The sequence below is a fragment of the Chenopodium album genome, chromosome 6 (assembly GCF_948465745.1).
Source record: "Chenopodium album chromosome 6, dcCheAlbu1.1, whole genome shotgun sequence".
Taxonomy (NCBI): Eukaryota; Viridiplantae; Streptophyta; class Magnoliopsida; order Caryophyllales; family Amaranthaceae; genus Chenopodium; species Chenopodium album.
The window spans coordinates 25,331,279-25,343,216 of NC_137839.1; the positions used below are offsets into that span (position 1 = coordinate 25,331,279).

Below are 11,938 nucleotides of genomic sequence, written 5' to 3' on the forward strand. Positions count from 1 at the left end.
TGCATATGAATTTAAAGTAGTATAGTTAATAGTAAAGATGAATATCAATCAAAAAGTGATAAATTTAAGGTATGGAATTGAGAAGGAGTTAAATTAGGATAAATGTGGTTAATGGTAAGTTAAAAACTGAAATAAACTTCCTATTAAAGGTTGTGATATGATTAAAGGAACTCGTTTCGCAATGTAGGATGAGAATCATAACATTATAGGATTTTCCAATGTTGTTCTATTACTAATCATTCCATAATTGTTTTGTGCACACTTATGTTGTTGAATTAGTGAAGAGAACATTTAAAGAATTGTTGTTGTACTTATAGTTTAGGTGATACTTTATCATATATAGTTGTGATTAAAATGTGTTATAATAACTTTTTAAAAAAATTAAATCATATAAATATATATATCATTATAAGTTTTGATCACTAATATATCAAAGATGTTAAGTTATATTAGGAGAAATTAGTGAAGAAAAAGGGAGTAATAGTAGGAATTACTTGTAAAATATTGGTATCCTTTTATTTCTGACAGTTCTTTAAAATATTAAATAGGACTACTTTGCTTGAGCTACAAGTTCTTTTAGGCCATATATACATTTTGAGTATGCTTAATGCGCAGTAGCATTGGTACAATTCGTTTTATATGTTTGCAAAAATGGTGAAAAAGTATAATCATTCAGCTTCTAATGCTTTTGTACCAAAGGTTTGGATTCCTGATCCACAGGAAAGTGCACTTAAAAAAGTGTTCAGTTTCTTTCTTTTATAGCTGAAATTTCACAAGAAATGTTTGCATATTTAGAGTTTCTAAAATAAGAGGTGAAAGTGAAGGGAAGTTCTAATAATTTTGTTAAAGGTGAATCTAGTATTCAGTGGAAGCAAAAAGGTAAGAAAAATGATGTTATTGTTATTGAATCAGATGCAGAAGATTCTGGATAGATTTAAATCTTGATTATGATAATATGGTGGAGATTTACCAAGATTAGCTTCATCTTTAAGAGAAGAAGTTGATTCACAAGATCTTTAAAGTGAAGAATAGTCTATCATTATAGTGTGATGTTGTCTTGTGGAATATGTATTGCTGTAATGCCCCTAATTATTGTTATGAATGAAAAATATGAAGTATTTCAATGGTTTTTAGTAAGATATTACTAGTTGAAAACATCCTATTTGTAACGGGCTATTTGTAACCAACAAAAAATATTTAGTTACAAATACCCTTTTTGTAACTGACAAAATAAAAGTCCGTTACAAATAATGGTTGAAAAACATCTAGACATACTATTTGTAACTAAATACATATTATGCGTTACAAATAGAGTAGTAATTGTAACTATCAAAATATTGGCCGCTACAAATAGTAAGGTTATTTTGTACAAAATATTAGTTCTAACCATCAATTAAAATGACAGTTACAATTATGAAGAGTTTTTTTATTTTTTTTTCGCAAAGGGGAAATTAAAATCTGAAAATAACTCTCTCTCTCTCCATTTCATACTATCTTCTCGACTCCTTTCTCTCTCCTCCTCTCATTCTCGATCTCATCTGTTTTCTCTCTCCTCTCTTTCCCGTCAAAGATAGAGGTGCAGCCGCACTACCGTAACCACGGCTGACCACTACTTTTCTCTTCACTTTCCTTTTCCCTTTCCTACAGCTTAGAATTCTAGGGTTTTTTTTAGTTTTTACTTCTGCAATTCTCACTCTCTCTTCTCCATTCCTTTCCCAACTCAATCTCTTTCCATGGAGGCGACAAATGTAGCAGTTCCAATTGATTCTCATAATCCCTTGCAAAACGAGGTCAAGCGTTTTGGTTGATGGAGCTTTGACGAAGTCACTATTTGTAATCCTCTCCCTCTTAATCCTTTTTTTTTTTTTAAGATTTTACTCCTTTATATTTTTCCTACTAAATTAGGGTTTATGATATTGATCTTTTAAAGCGTGTGATTTTGTTAATTTCTACCAATTTGCATGTTATTGTGAAATGAATTTACTTTCATTTAAGCTAATTTTGCGGTAAAGGGTTTAATTTTAGGATTTGAATTGATGACGGGTGATGTGGGTTGCAGCTAATTGATATAGAATTTTCATAATTAACTCTCGCTCTAGTAGAGCACATGTCATGTGCGTTTAATTTATTGAAGCAATTTTTTGGGTTTCTGAGTTTTAACCCTTTTCCTTCAATTTTTGTTTGGTTATTTTGTTGTTTTAAGAAATATTTGTTTGAAATATAAATTACATATTATTAGTGACTTAAGGCAATTATAAGCAATATGACAATAACATGATCTGTTCAAGTGAATGATCAATGGATTACCTAAGAGCTAGCTAATGATTGGAACCTCAAATTGGTTATGAACATATAATGTCCAGAAGTTTGCTTGACGAGGAATTAAATTCGTCATACTTAAAACATGGAAGTTGAGTTACATGTATATGCTAGTTTTTTGTTAAGGAAATATAAGGGAAATTAGGTTATATTGTATAAAAGCTTATACATACATGAAAGATTAATTGGAGGTACTCTTTCTTTCATGTCATTCCCCAATGAAAAGCTTACTTTAGGTCAAAAAGGAAAAGAAAAAAGAATTTTGTTGCACTCTTGGTAATGTTTAGGGGAATACTAATATATGAAAACTTGTGAATTCCTCTTTGAAAGCTTTAGTGGGGTTTCGACTGAAGAAGTGATATAGGATCTTGCAACCATACCAGATAATATAATCATTCATTTTTTTGTTGGACTTTCTTATATTTGTTGCTTGATATATTAAATAATATTTTCTTTGAATGTAACACTGATCATACTTATTGGTGAAAGTTCTTAGTTTTTTTTGTGGGGTATTACTACTATGCTAATAGGAGATGGAACTCTTGTGAAATAGGTTTGATGGTTTATAAAACATACTATTAACCAGAAGATGTATGCTAGAGTTAGAAGGTTGTGTTTGCTATATCGGTTTAGTTAGGCGTGAAAGGAAAGTTATACTTGAGGTTTTCAAGGTAGTTTGCTTCTGTAGATGTCGGGTATTATTTTATCAATGTGTAAGTAAAAAGTTCCTTTACATGCATAAATGTTTTTATTTATATATGTCTTGCCTTTATGTTGGTTTTTTTCTCTAATACACTTCGTGTTTATTATAACAGAAAAGATGTCTCTTGAGCATCACATATTGCTTCATATTTTAATTTGATCAAATAGTCTATCCCTGGCTGTCTCGTATTGGTCTTTCATATATTTGCATTTTTTTCTTTGTGAGCATTTTACACTTTTGAATATATACAGAATATTTATTTTTGCTATCTTGAGCTGCTATGAATATCTTATGTCTTTTCTTCTCTGTTATTGTAGATAAGATCATAATTAGCTTTTTCTTAAAAAAAAAAAAAAAAAAAAAAAAAAAAAAAAAAAAAAAGATCATAAAGTAGCTCAAATTGGCTCTATTTGAATTATTAAATAGTATCCATTGTTTGATATGTTAAGGATTCAAGATCACCAGTTAGTTTATGCCATCACTTCCTAACAATCTTCGTCTTATGAGTTTTTGGCCTTTTGTTCTGTATATTTTTCACTTGCAAAATACGAATGGGGTATCTAATTTTTTGCACTTGTAGTTGCTTACTCACCAATTGAATGTATTTGAAATTCTATATATTAATTAATGGTATTTTGCAAGTATATTCATCAAGGAAAATTGCTTACGATGAAAAGGAATTGAATGAAATTCAAGAACATCGGGAAAATTTCATTAGAAAAAAATATTTGTTAAATGAACTTATTTAGTTATATTTTCATCGATGCATAACTCTAATTTGATTTCATATGTAGTTATAGTTAACTGTTTGTTGATTGGTGTAGGGAATATTTCAAGTCATCCCACACTCGAGCCCCACTATGATCATACACTAAAGCATGGTGGCATCTAAAGGGAAGGAAGCTAGAGTAAATGAGTCGCCAACAAGTTTTAGGAACTTGTAAACCGTTCACATGGTGAAGGTTCGTTACACCACTTAACAATCCAGTAGATCGTTAACTCTAATAGGTCTGGAACCATGACTGGAAGTTCGGGGATGAAGGTAAAAATCCAACCTAAAAGAGATTGAACTTGCCCTAAAAATAGGCCTCTACTTTATTCTTCTCGCATTCATGTGCGCTTTCTGACTAACATACAATCAATAGGTTAACCCTAAACCCGTTTATCTGTGTTGGTTGAATATTAATGCATAAACAAATCCATTATTGGCGATCACTTGAATTATAATCATATTAGCCTAAACAAGATTATTAATTATTTTATTAAGCGTGATTACAAGTACAAATTCCCTTTAAACATGCATAAAAAGGTGTGATCAAGTAATAACAACAATAAACATCAAGCAACTTAATCATAATAATAATAATAATAATAATAATAATAATAATAATAATAATGATAATAATAATAATAATAATAATAATAATAATAATAATAATAATAATAATAATAATAATCATAAATCATGATAATAATCATAATAATCATAATTTTAAAGCATAATATTATTAGCAAGATCCTAGGCATGATACTAACAAGATTAATAACAAACCCTAACATGTCACTAAATAATAAAGATTAAAGCTTTAGCCCTAACATAATACTAACATGATATTAGGAAAGAAATAGGAAGCATCATACTTGATATTAGAAATCTTAGTTAATACCCTAAACATGATACTAGGAAGAAATATAACATCCTAACATGATACTAGGAATCAAAATAATAATCTAAGCATGATTTCTACATCAAAAGATCAATAAAGCAATTAAATTACTTACTTCGATGCCTCATATCTCTTTCTAATAACTAAATACACACATTAGTAACTTCAAGGAAAATATTAATCAAACAATTAAATAATTGAAATCGGGATTTGGGACCAAACCCTCAGAAATATCAAACCTTTCACGTCTAGGGCGAAAACAACTTCGAACTTGGCTAGGTGTTTCTAGAGCTAATGAGTGAGGAATTTTGAGAGAGGGGAGGTTTAGAAAATTAATAGAGAGAAGAAATCTTCTAGCTTTTAGAGAGAGAGAGAGAATTAGAGAATTCTAGGTGTTGATGATTTGAAAACAGGGAGATACGACCCCTATCTATAAAAAAAATAGCACGGGATCGAAGAAAATCATATTAAGAATAAAATACCTCGCAAACGATAGGAGTCGGCGCTAGACGACAAGCTCGTCGCCAGACGATAAAGGTCATTGACTGGCGACGACTTCGTCGTCTCGCACTAGTTTAAAAATCAACGCGCTTTTCCACGCGTAATTACCCTTAACACCGGTTGCAGGTAATTAAGCGTCCAAGCAGTTTTTGAAATCAGTTTAATATATTTTATTCTAAAAAAAAAATCTTTTTAAAAATATAATTATCAATCCTATCCTTATTAGGATTAAAAAGAACCTTCTAGATATTCCTAGAAGACTAAAATCAATCCTAATCACTTTATGAATAATAATTAATAGGCCCTCCTCTAGATCATTGGGCCACATTAAAAATCATTGGGCCTAATATAATTTAATCCATAACTTCCTCATAACTCATCGGAATACGGCTTATAATATATATCATTGGAAAGCTCTTTTCAAGCCCAATCCAACTATATTATTACTGGACCCTTATCATGGACCAAACCAAATTGGATTGGCTATTTTTCATAAATAGGATTACGAAAAGAAATAATTTTGAAAACAGAAAGAGAAATATTTTAATAAAAACATCCTCACCACTAGACTTTTCACACTTTCACTTTGTTCGATAATCAAATGGCATGAAAGGTATTCATCACTGGGTTTGGTTTTGGGGAGACACATTTGGGTGTCTACAATTTGTAAATAGATTTATTGTGTATGAGATTTAATTTTTGTGTTGATGAATTCGTTTATTGGTGAATAGGATGTTATAGTGTTTTGAGTACATGTTTATATATGTAGGTGTTTATTTAATATCAACTTTAAGTTGGGATGTTCATAAAACAGCAGAGATGATGTCCATATTATTGCAGGAAATGTGGCAACATCTTCTCCGTACATATAATATTTAAATGCAAAAAAAAAAAAAAAATATCCCTTTCGTAACTAACATATTACTTATCAGTTACAAATAGCTCTAAGTATTATTAAAAATGAATGTTTAATTGTAACTAACGATAAATATGTTAATTACAAATACACACAATCTTAATGGACAATTTAGATGATGGTTACAAATAAATGCATAATTGTATCCAACATTTAAAATGTTAATTACAATAAATTGTTAGATTAGACAATGATATGAGGTATTTGAAACTAACATTTCTAAAGTCCGTTACAATTACCCGTCTATTTGTAACCAACAGTGTTGGTTACAAAAGTCTAATAGTATTTGTAACCCCTGTATACGTAAGGGCGAAGTTGGTTACAAAAATCTGTTTTTGTCAGCTACAAATGACGCTTTTTCTACTAGTGTATGTATTAGTAATAAGTATTGCAGTACATGTTATATATCGGTTTATATTTTGGCTTATATTTAATGTTTGTGTTATTGTGAGTTTTGTGAAATCAAACCAAAAATTCAAATTATGGTGTTTCTCACAATCAGCTAATTTTTATACTTTGCTTTTCTTCAAAACGTTAGCTAAAATGTTAGCCCATCTGCATATATAAAAAAAAAAAAAAAAAAAAAAAAGACAAAGACCGTAAAGCTCAACTCTCTTTAGTATGCTATCCGTCCATTCTAATACAATTAAGTGTTATAAGGCATTTTACTCACTTTAAGCTTACATTTGTTACAAGAATTTTCTATGTAGAAGGGTTTTCCTTAGTTTTTTTTTTTAACAAAAGCCTTTCCTTAGATAATGATATATAAAAGATACAATAATGGGAATTTAAACATAGTGTTTACCAATTTAATTGTCATTTAAATTGGTGGTGAATAACCTTTTTTCTTTGTTTGAAATCAGTGTTTCATGAGGTATCTTGTTTCAAGCTATTTCAAATTATTCCAGAAATTGTTCATGTGGAGTCTGTTTCAAATTATTCTTAGAACACATGTGATTAGGGATGGATATGGGTCGGGTCCACCTAGACCCAGACCCAAAATTTTGAACGTGGATCTAGATCCGACCCAAACCCGCCGGGTCTTTAAAAAATAGATCCAGACCTAGATCCGTCGGGTTCTGGCGGGTCTTGGGTGTAAAACGGGTCCAAAACGGGTCTAGGTATGATTTAGTTGATTTTTATCAATTTTTAATAATCTTTATATGTGTATATATATACTAAAACTACTTAAAAATAATAAATGATGCATTAAAAATAGTTAATCATGTTTTTGACACACGAATAACTTGTGGAATTAAAATAAAGACAACATAAAAAAGAAAAAAAGAAAAAATCTTAAAAACTAAGGTAGTTGCTTGCTGGCTGCTACTTGGTTGTTTGCACTAAGTCCATCTTCATATGATAACACTAATATTCCTCCATATCATCATCAATTTCGTCATCAAGATCCTATAAAAATAAGAGCATAATAAAAAATTAGAAAAATATATTACCTTTAAGATCTTCCATCATCCAATTTTGCAAGCATATTAATGCTTCTACGGTTGTGGAAGTAAGCCTAGAACGATGTGGACTAACAACTCTTCCACCCATTCTAAAAGAACTTTTCGAATCCACGTGGAAATGGGAATGACAAGAATGTCTCTAGCAATCCTTTGCAAAGTTGGATATTTTATATCCATTTTCCACCAATAAAGAATATCAAAATTGTCATCATCGGGCAATGTTAATGTATCATCCTCTATGTAATGGTCAACTTCACAACTCACTCTCACCTTCCTCTTTTTTGTTTTCTTTGCTTGAGCATACTCATCCTCATCACCATCACCAATACTTTTAGAAGCTATATTACCTCTAGATCTAAAAAGTAATCCTTGATCATTCGATGCATCATTCATTCTTTTTGATACTCAACAACTAGATTATCAACAATCTTCCTTATTCTTGCTACTTCTAAGTCGGGTCCATCATTATAAATCTTATTAAAGTAAAACTCCACACAATCCATTTTATTCCTTGGATCCAAAATGGTGGCAACACCCAAAAGTCTATTAATATCCTGCTAATACTTGTCAAATTTTTCAAGCAAACTTTTGGCCATCATTCTAATAATCTCAACATCACTATTTAACCAACGCTTCAAAGCAACTTTAATCTCACATATTCTTTGAAAAAACAAGTTCACGATAACAAATTTCCTTCTAGAAAAAACATTAGTTGCTTTGTAAAAAATTTCCAACTTTTCAAAAACAAGATGAGCTAACATCCAATCTTGTTCACTTGAAACAACAAGTTTCAGCTTTTTATTCAAATGTTTTAACCTTGTAAAGACCTATTTATAAGGGTAAACAGTGAGAAGCATTAAATAGGTAGAGTTCCACTTTGTTTTACAATCAAGAACTAACCTTTTTGAGTTAGATGAGTTCAAAAATCGACAAGCCTCTTCAAATTTCTCTATTCTCTTTGGAGTTGACATCCAAAAAGAAACACATTCTCGAACTTCTTCAATGCAAGATTTAATGACATCCAATCCATCTTGAACAACCAAGTTCAGAATATGAGCACTACAACACATATGCAAAAAATAACTACCTAACATAAGAGACTTTTTATCAAAATTTTCCAACAAAATCTTCATCATTGCATCATTAGTGCTATAATTATCCACAACAATAGATGAAATATTGTTTTCCATCGAATTTTGTGACAAACAATCCATCAAAACCTTAGCAATAATCACTTTAGTATGTGGACTAGGCACATAACAAAACCTATCATGAACATAATATAAACATAACATGAGTTCACCTCAACAAGCCAACATAGTTTTCAAATAATAAATACACTTTAATTAGATAAAGAGTGCAAATGTGTAAATTATAAGAAGTTTTTGTCTTACCTCAAAGTTCGATTTCATAGATTCCATTGTTGGTCAATGAAGTGCGAAGTCACAACCATATAACCCTTTTTTTTATTAGAGGCGGTCCACATATCCGTGGTGATTGAAATTCTACTTCCATTATGCTCCAACAATGCCTTGAGAGATTTCTTATCTTCTTTGTACATTTTGAGAATATCACTCTTTAAAGTGTTCCTTGAAATGACTTTAAATGATGGATTGAGGCCTTTAACAAACTTCCTAAAGCAAATTTGATTCACTATGGATAGTGGATACTCATACATTACAACCATTCAAACTAAGTCATTCCTAGAATCTTCTTGGTTGAATGCTTTTTCTTTGGAAGGTTTGAATTCTAAGATGTTTGACCCATCAATATCGGTTTGATTTTCAATTGTGTTTGTCCTTGTGAGACTTTAAAATGTTTACCGGGACACACCTTGTTTACATGTTTGAGCAGATGTGAAGTTCCACTTGAACTAGCGGCCGAAAGTATAGCTTTGCAATACTTACACTTTGCTTTTGGGACACCATTCACATCAAACTTGTCAAAGAACTCTCAAATCTCCGATGTTTGCTTCTTACTTGTTTTTTTTACACACTTTTATTGCTACAATATTGTGTAGAATCATCATCTTCATCATCTATTAAGTTCACAAATGGCTGCCTACCTTGATTCAAGTCATGAAAAGGTACACTAGGTTGGTTGTTTGAAGAATTTGTACATATATGGGTACTCTGACTACTCTTTGATTGCTCCCCATCCATTGTCTACATATTAATACAACCAAATTGAAAAGGTCACAAGATAATACTAATTTATACTAATTATGCTACTCACATTTTTACAAAGTCAAAAGCTCACAAATTATGCTACTTTATTAATTTTTTTACAAGAGAACAATGTAATTTGTATCAATATCACTAAATTATAGAGCTGTCAAAAACTGACCTGAACTGGTGACTCCGAACTGTTCCGAAAAGGAACCGAACCGTTAACAACCCGTTATGTTATAACCGTAAACTGACCCGACCCGATTTTTTAAAACCTGAAACTGAACCGATCCAAATATTTGAAAACTGTTAAGAAATCGTACCCGTTTTCCAGCGAACCGATGCAACCCGAAACCGAGAACAACCCAAACCGAGTACTGCCGAACCCGATAGTAACCCGACCTAGTGTAAACTAAAACTGTTAAAATCCGAAAAAAAAACCCGATTTACCCAAACCGTTTATAACCCGTAACCGGGTATGATCGAACCGTTTACAACTTATGTGTCTATTTTATATAGTATTTTACCCCCGTCCCTTGGTCATAATTAGTAGTGTTTTTGGCTCTTTAGAGCCACTTTTATTACTAATTGGTGTTTTCCAGTGTTTTCGTAGATTTGGTTGACTTTTGCAGGGAATTACACTTTTGGAGTATTTTCCCGAGATATTTTGGAGCAATCACGAGCACTGGAGAAGCATGACCAGATTTTTATAGCCCAGGGCCGGTTAGAGTCATCGAACCGGTAATTAAGGGCTCGGTATAGGTGATATCGGGGCATTTGGATCGGGTATTCAAGACCGGAAGAGGAAACCCAAATTGGCCCGAAGAATTGGAGCCCAATCGTAATCCAAATAGTGGCTCAAGAGAGCCGTCCGGCCAAAGAGGCTAGCTCCCGGAGGCGCGCCTCGCCGGGCGGGAGAAGCAAAGGTCGGCGCTCGATCGGGCAGTGCCTCGCCCAATCGGGCGCGTGTAAATATTAGGAGTTAATTTCGTCGTTTAAGTTTGTTTTAGTTTAGGATTTGTACAGAGTATAAATACTCCTCCGTAATACGATTTTAATCTCTCTCTCTCTCTCTCTCTCTCTCTCTCTCTCTCTCTCTCTCTTTCTTTTACTCTCTTAATTGTTTTCTTAGATTTCTTTCTCTTAAACCTTTGTTCTTGATCTACTCTTAATTCCAGATTTATTTTGGTAACGATTTCTCTTCTATTAATCTTAGTTGTTTATTTTATTCCTTTAATCATGTCTTGCATTATTGCTTTGATTAGTTTAATTTCTATTATGTGTGAGTAGTTTTTTTTCTAGGGTTTATGGGGATCCATAGATAATATGAAGGGGTAATTTATTGTTGTTAATTGTCAATGCTAGAATAATTTCCTATTGATTGATTTAATGCTCTGTGACTAGATTAGGCCTGATCTTTTATGCATGAGTTTGACAATATTGATTCGAGATTCGACAGATGAGAATTGATGTTTAGGTCTAGTTTCAATAGGCAGGTTAATTTATAAATGGTTAGGTCGAGATTCGAAAGATGAGATTTAATACCGGTAAATTAATTGTGTGATTATAATACGTAGCGAAAGCCCTTTATAATCTGATTAAGATATGCATTGATGAATGATTATTATATTCTACCCTAGAATATTATTTATTGGTGAACCTATGCCCTAGATCCTTTTATATATTATTTTCTCCTTATTCTTGATCTCCGTAGTTTAGTTCATTATTCAAATATAAATATTGGTTACCTCATAATCTAGATTATATTAGTTAATTAGGAATAGAAAGATCCGTTTCTCTGTGGATTCGACCCTACTTCCCTATCTACATTAGTTAGAGGATTTAGGAATTACTTTTGATTTGGGGATACGACTTTACCCTGCCAAAATTTGGCGCCGTTGCCGGGGAAACGGTTTTATTTTTATTTCTGATTATTTTTGTAGTTTAGATTATTTCTTTTTTTGTCTTAGAGAACGTTAGTTCTTTGAGGCAAATCTCACATTTGCTTTTAGTTTTTTTTTGTTTATGCCCAGGTGTTCCAGATCAGGGTACATCCCATTTGATCCTTAGATCGAGCGTTCCTTCCATAGACAGAAAAATCTCTACAAGCAAATCCCGGCGGATTCCGGTGATAATAATAATAATCATCGCGATCCTCCAACTGGTTCTAGTGATTCAGAGGTATCATCAAACGCAGA

General features: G+C 31.8%; 1 long non-coding RNA gene across 1 annotated transcript; it reads left to right on the forward strand.

Moving 5' to 3' along the window:
- The first annotated feature begins 1,464 nt into the window (after nt 1-1,464).
- On the forward strand, nt 1,465-10,977 carry LOC145635972 (uncharacterized). The gene is made up of 2 exons (XR_014113976.1): nt 1,465-1,833; nt 3,847-10,977. It is a non-coding gene; the product is annotated as an uncharacterized LOC145635972 (long non-coding RNA).
- Nucleotides 10,978-11,938: the final 961 nt, after the last annotated feature.